Source organism: Ovis canadensis, chromosome 2 (assembly GCF_042477335.2).
Source record: "Ovis canadensis isolate MfBH-ARS-UI-01 breed Bighorn chromosome 2, ARS-UI_OviCan_v2, whole genome shotgun sequence".
NCBI classification, from domain to species: Eukaryota; Metazoa; Chordata; class Mammalia; order Artiodactyla; family Bovidae; genus Ovis; species Ovis canadensis.
Genome location: NC_091246.1, coordinates 168,860,960 through 168,867,645, shown reverse-complemented (window position 1 = coordinate 168,867,645; position 6,686 = coordinate 168,860,960). Strand labels below are relative to the sequence as shown.

Below are 6,686 nucleotides of genomic sequence, written 5' to 3'. Positions count from 1 at the left end.
TTTTCTTCACTTTCTGCCATAAGGGTGGTATCATCTACATATCTGAGGTGATTGATATTCCTCCCGACAATTTGATCCAGCCTGTGCTTCACCCAGTCTGGCATTTCCCATGATGTACTCTGCATATAAGTTAAATAAGCAAGGAGACAATACACAGTCTTGATGTACTCCTTTCCTAATTTGGAACCAGTCCTTTGTTCCATGTCTGGTTCTAATTGTTGCTTCTCAACATGCATACAGATTTATCAAGAAGCAGGTGAGGTGGTCTGGTATTCCCATCTTTTTAAGAATTTTTCATAGTTTTTTGTTATCCACACAGTCAAAGGCTTTGGGATAATCAATAAAGTAGATGCTTTTCTGGAATTTTCATGCTTTTTTGATGATCCAACAGATATTGGCAACTTAATCTCTGGATTTCTATGCCTTTTCTAAAACCAGCTTGAACATCTGGAAGTTCACGGTTCACATACTGCTGAAGCCTGGCTTGGAGAATTTTGAGCATTACTTTACTAGCATGTGAGATGAGTGCAATTGTGTGGTAGTTTGAGCATTCTTTGGCATTGCCTTTCTTTGGGATTGTAATGAAAACTGACCTTTTCCAGTCCTGTGGCCACTGCCACATTTTCCAAATTTGCTGGCATATTGAGTGCAACACTTTCGCAGCATCATCTTTTAGGATTTGAAATAGCTCAACTGGAATTCCATCACTTCAACTAGCTTTCTTTGTAGTGATGCTTCCTAAGGCCCACTCAACTTTGCACTCCAGGATGTCTGGTTCTAGATAAGCGATCACACTGTCGTGATTATCTGGGTTGCGAAGATCTTTTTTGTATAGTTCTTCTGTGTTTTCTTGCCACCTCTTCTTACAAATAGAATATAATAGTCTGATTTTGGTATTGACTGTCTTGTGATACCCATGTGTAGACTCATCTTTTGTGTTGTTGGAATAAGGTGTGTGCTATGATAAGTGCATTCTCTTGGCAAAACTCTGTTATCCTTTGTCCTGCTTCATTTTGTACTCCAAGGGCAAACTTGCCTGTTATTCCAGGTATCTCTTGACTTCCTACTTTTGCATTCCAGTCCCCTATCATGAAAAGGACATCTTTTTTTGGTGTTTGTTTTGGAAGATTTGTAGATCATCATAGAACTATTCAACTTCAGCTTCTTCAGCATTAGTGGTTGGGACATAGACTTAGATTACTGTAATATTTAATGGTTTGCCTTGGAAGTGAACAGAGATCATTCTGTTGCTTTTTAGATTTCACCCAAGTATTTGCCATCTCCTGTCTGACCACTTCCAATTTGCCTTGATTCATGGACTGAACATTCCTGCTTCTTATGCAAAGCTGTTCTTTACATTATCGTACTTTACTTGCATTACCAGTCACACCCACACGTGGGTGGTTTTTGTTTTGTTTTGTTTTGTTTTTGCTTTGGCTCAGTCTCTTCACTCTTTCTATAGCTATTTTTCCACTCTAGCAAATTGGGCACCTACTGACCTGGGGAGGTCATCTTTCAGTGTCATATCTTTTTGCCTTCTCTTACTGTTCATGGGGTTCTCAAGGCAAGAATATTTAAGTGGTTTGTCATTCCCTTCTCCGGTGTACCACGTTTTGTCAGAACTCCGCACTGTGACCCATCCATTTTGGGTGGCCCTATATGGCATGGCTCCTAGTTTCAATGAGTTAGTCAAGGCTGTGATTCATGTGATAAGTTTCATTAGTTTTCAGTAATTGCAGTTTCCATTCTGTCTGCCCTCTGATGGATAAGATTAAGAGGCTTGTGGAAGCCTCCTGATGGGAGGGACTAGTAACGGATGAATCTGGGTCTGGCTCTGATTGGCAAGGCCATGCTCAATAAATCTTTAATTTTTCTGTTGCTTGGTGGGGCTGTGTTTCCTCCGTGTAGTTTGGCCTGAGGCCAAACTATGGTGGATTAAAAGGACTTATGCCAGGACTGTTGTATTCAGTGCTACTGACCCCATGGCAGGCCACTGTTGACCCGTGTCTCTGCCGGAGACTCCCAGACACTCACAGGCAAGTCTGGCTTAGTCTCTTATGGGGTTACTACTCCTTTCTCCTGGTTCCTGGTGAGCACAAATGTTTTGTTTGTGTCCTTCAAGAGTCTGTTTCCTTAGTCCTCTGGAAGTTCTATAATTAAATCCCACTGACCTTCAAAGTCAAATTACCTGCATGTTCTCAATCCCTTTGCTGGATCCCCAGGTTGGAAAATCTCTTGTGGGCCCTTCAACTTTTGCAACAGTGCGAGAACATCTTTGGTATAATTGTTCTTCAGTTTGTGGTTTGCTCGGTGGCTCTATGGTGGGGCTCACACGCTGTGCCTCCCAGGTCCACCGCAGCCAGAAGCCCTGTCCCCTGGGAAGGCCACTGATGATCCGTGCCTCCACAGGAGATGCTCAGACGCTTGCATGTAGGTCTGGCTCAGTCACTTGTGGGGTCCCTGGGTACTGTGCACACAAGGGTTTGTTTGAGCCCTCTGAGCATCTCTGGTGGGTATGTTGTTTGATTCTAATCTCAATATTGGCCCTCCAACCATCTTGTCGGGGCTTCTCCCTTGCCCTTGGACCTGGGGTATCTTTTTTCTGATGGGATCCAACACTCTCCTGTCACTTGCTATTCAGCAGTTAGTGGCAGTTTTGGAGTTCTCACAGGGGAAGATGAGCACATGTCCTTCTACTCCGCCATCTTCTGGCAGATCCATTTTGAACATAGGCATTGGGATTTATGCTTTTTAATGAAAATATTACTGGGAGGAGGTTTATAATTTTCTAGAACATTATTTAGTAAGTGATTATTTATTATTTACTAAATGAGTCTGTGCCTATCTTCTAATTATGTTTTTTGATGATAAAGAATTTAGGTGAAAAAATTCCGATGAAAAGATTATCATAACTCACAGTGGCCAGGTATAGACCATTTCGTAATATGTCTAGCTTGAAAATGGTCATCTATGGCAAAAACAATTGTCCTCATGATTTGATGGAAGCAAGTACGTTAAGTGGAAAAGTAATCTTAGAAATGCAGTGAAAGTGAAAGTGAAGTCGCTCAGTCGTGTCCGACTCTTTGCGACCCATGGACTGTAACCCACCAAGCTCCTCCATCCATGGGATTCTCCAGGCAAGAATACTGGAGTGGGTTGCCATTTCCTTCTCCAGGGGATCTTCCTGACCCAGGGATCGAACCCAGGTCTCCCACATTGCACATAGGTGCTTTAACCTCTGCACCACCAGGGAAGCCCTTAAATACAAGACTCCAAGCACTAACATCAAAGATTTCAAGGGAGGAAAGGAAGCCAGGTTGAAAGAAGGGGGAGGAGGCGGGAGAGGAAGGGTGAAAGGGGTGGCCTTACAGACATCTCCTGTCACCTACAGATACCCAGGCATTATGGGACTTTTCCTTGGGCCTCCAGAGAAGCGAGGACTGGAACTCGGCCCTACCAGAAATCAGATCAGACCAGAACCAGAATTCGAGTTCTCTGCCAAGAGGAGGTGATCAGTCTCCAATCCTCAGCTCAGGCTGAGGGCCCTTCAACCAGATTCCTGCGTCCAGGACTGGGGGACTAGAAAAACCGGGAAGGATAGGAAAGGTTAAGGAGAGGAAAGAGAGAGGGGAGGGGAGAGAGGTCAATAAAGTCTCTTGTTCATTATTGGTCGGGGCACTCTGGACAGTTGTCCATGTCAGGAGGAGACCAGGGACAAAAGGGTCCCAGTTGCGGCCGCTGGGTCTGGTCCATTGGCAGGCAAGCTGGCCCCTGAGTACCCCGAGTGGTCAGGATGCCAGTCTCAGCGAAGAAGAGTCCCCACCAGAGTCGTCATTTGTTTCAGGAAGGCGGACCCCTTCTAGGGCCCGAAACTGGGCTCTTGTCCAACACTTGGAAATGAATTGTCCGAGGAGATACATGTGCTGACCAAGCAAGAGATTTTATTGGGAAAGGGCACCCGGGTGGAGAGCAGTAGGGTAAGGGAACCCAGCAGAACTGCTCTGAAATGCAGAGATACTATCCATTCATACTTTCCCTGCTCTTTCATCAAGTGTGCATTTGTTCTGTAGGCTTTAGAAACTTTCACTAATTACCTTTACTACTTAGACACCTCACCACCTTTTCAGTGCATTTTAAAATTGTGCTCTTAATATGTGTATCTCATTATTATTCTCTGCTTCCTAGTTCTTGTTTCAACTAGTTAATAAGCCCCTAGGGGACATAGGCTCTGTCTTATCCATGTTAATCCAGTGTAGACCACAGTCTCCACAGTGCTGAACAAAACACATGCAACTAGTATTTATCTAATAAAAAAGATTTCTAGCCCTAGTGAAACCTGTGGGCATATGGACTCTCTGGTGCACTTTAGTGAGAATATAAATTGACACAGCCTTTCTGGAGGGTAATTTTTATTATGTATCAAAATATAAATGTCCAAGCCTTTCAACTTAGAGATCCTTCCCTGGAAAACTTTTCTTAGAGCTTGTGCATCATTTTCCCCTTACCACCACCCCTTATTTCCCACTTCACCATATTTTCAGTTGGCTAACTCCTGTTCCTATATCTCCACCTCAAAGCAATATCCTATGAAGAGCTCCTCCTGTTCTTAAAAATATTAAATGCCTTATTTTGGATTACCAGAGACCCCAGCATATCTCCAACTAGCTTTTATTTACACAAATGTTGTATCCTTATGCTCAAGAATGTCTGCCAAATTGTATATACTTAGTAAGTGTCCATTAAATAGACTGAGTAAATGAATGAATAAATTGCTGTGTTTGGACCCATAATGTCGACATTGTTTGTAAGCATTTAAAAATTACATCATTAAAATTTACCAGCTACTGTAACAATATTTTTTCATAGTAGAATGTCCTCATTTCATTAAATAATTATTAAAACACAAAAGCAAAGAGAAACTTAATTTTATATTCTCTTTCTATAGTTCTTGCTTTTAAGAATGATCTACAAGCTTACTCTAAGCCTCCTCTCAGAAAGTATGATATGGAGCTCTATTAAATAGAAGGTATACACATCTGGGCACTCCATTAGGGAGAATTTTAGAAACTGAGAATGAACTACCCTGTAAGCTCTAAATTTGTTATATCCATATTATATTATAGTCCAAATTAGCTTGAATTTATTCCTCAAGAACAGTGTATAGTAGCATGACCAAGGAAAGATTTCTCTTGGATCATTCCAGCAAAAAAATACATTCTACCCCCTTTTTATCTTAGTAAAAATCCTATAATAATTAGTTCTTACATAAATATGCAGTAAAGGGAGGAAATCAGCTATATAAGAGGAAGTTCATTTTGTCCATTCAATTTGCTATACATATTGAAAAAAGATCAGTTATTTCTATTTTTGCATAAAAGGAATCCAAGATTCGATGTTGCAGTACATTAGTCTGTCAGTCCTCATATACACATGTACATTTATGCATAGTTTTCAAGCAAAAAATTATACTCATTTCATCTAATCATTAGCCAATAAATTTAAATGACTTTAGATATATCCAGACTCTTAGTATTCATTTCATGCAATAACCTCAGTTCAGTCACTTAGTTGTGTCAGACTCTTTGCGACTACATGGACTGCAGCACGCCAGGCTTCCCTGTCCACCACCAACTCCTGGAGTTTACTCAAGCTCATGTCCGTTGAATTGGTGATGCCATCCAACCATCTCATCCTCTGTCATCCCCTTCTCTTCCCGCCTTCAATCTTTCCCAACATCAGGGTCTTTTCAAATGAGGCAGCTCTTCACACCAGGTGGCCGAAGTATTGGAGTTTCAGCTTCAACATCAGTCCTTCCAATGAACATTCAGGACTGATTTCCTTTAGGATGGACTGGTTGGATCTCCTTGCAGTCCAAGGGACTCAAGAGTCTTCTCCAGTACCAGAGTTCAAAAGCATCAATTCTTCGGTCCTAAGCTTTCTTTATGCAACAACCTAAAAATACAAAAAAATGAATTACAGAAAGCATTTTTGTGTGTCTTCTGCAAGGACTGAACATAAGCACCTGACAGAGCCACCAGTGGAAATTACCTCTTTTCACTCAGCCCAAGACTCCCAGCCCCCTTCAAATCACCTATTTCAATCTGTGTATTACTTTAAAGTGTTGTTAATGACATTTTGGACCCTAAACTGTAAACATCAACCCGGTAATTACTTATCCTTGAATTCATTCTCCAAAAAGCTCATAAGTTGAAAAATAATATTTTACAATGTTTATTATATCTATTTGCCAAAAGTAGCATGCAACAGTAGCACACACACACAGAACTAAACCAAGCCTAGTAACCATTCTTGTCTTAAAGAAAGAAAACTAAAAAAATACATCAGTGATTTGGCAGGAGAATATTTCTTATAATTCTCTCATGCCATACCCTCCCCCACTTGGTGAGATTAATTGTATGACAAATGACATGGGATGGCCTTATGAAATTTCGTCTGGAGCAATTTTTACTGCTAATGGAAATTATAAATAATATGTGCCTTTCGTCAACTGCATTCTTCCGTAATCTAATTGTATCAAGCTAATGAGACCTGGGTTAGGAAATGTTCTGAGGTTCCCATGCCCTAGGTCAGGGAATGCTGAAAACATGTCTGAGCAGATGTGCTCAGTCTCACACGGATGGCAGCTGGAGCACTTGGTCACTCCACAGAGCACTGGCTGTGTGGGG

General features: G+C 41.5%; 1 long non-coding RNA gene across 1 annotated transcript; it reads right to left on the bottom strand.

Moving 5' to 3' along the window:
• Positions 1–4,601: 4,601 nt before the first annotated feature.
• On the bottom strand, positions 4,602–6,287 carry LOC138434687 (uncharacterized). Its single transcript, XR_011254835.1, has 2 exons — positions 6,049–6,287; positions 4,602–5,952 (listed from the first exon to the last, which is right to left on the bottom strand). It is a non-coding gene; the product is annotated as an uncharacterized lncRNA (long non-coding RNA).
• Positions 6,288–6,686: the final 399 nt, after the last annotated feature.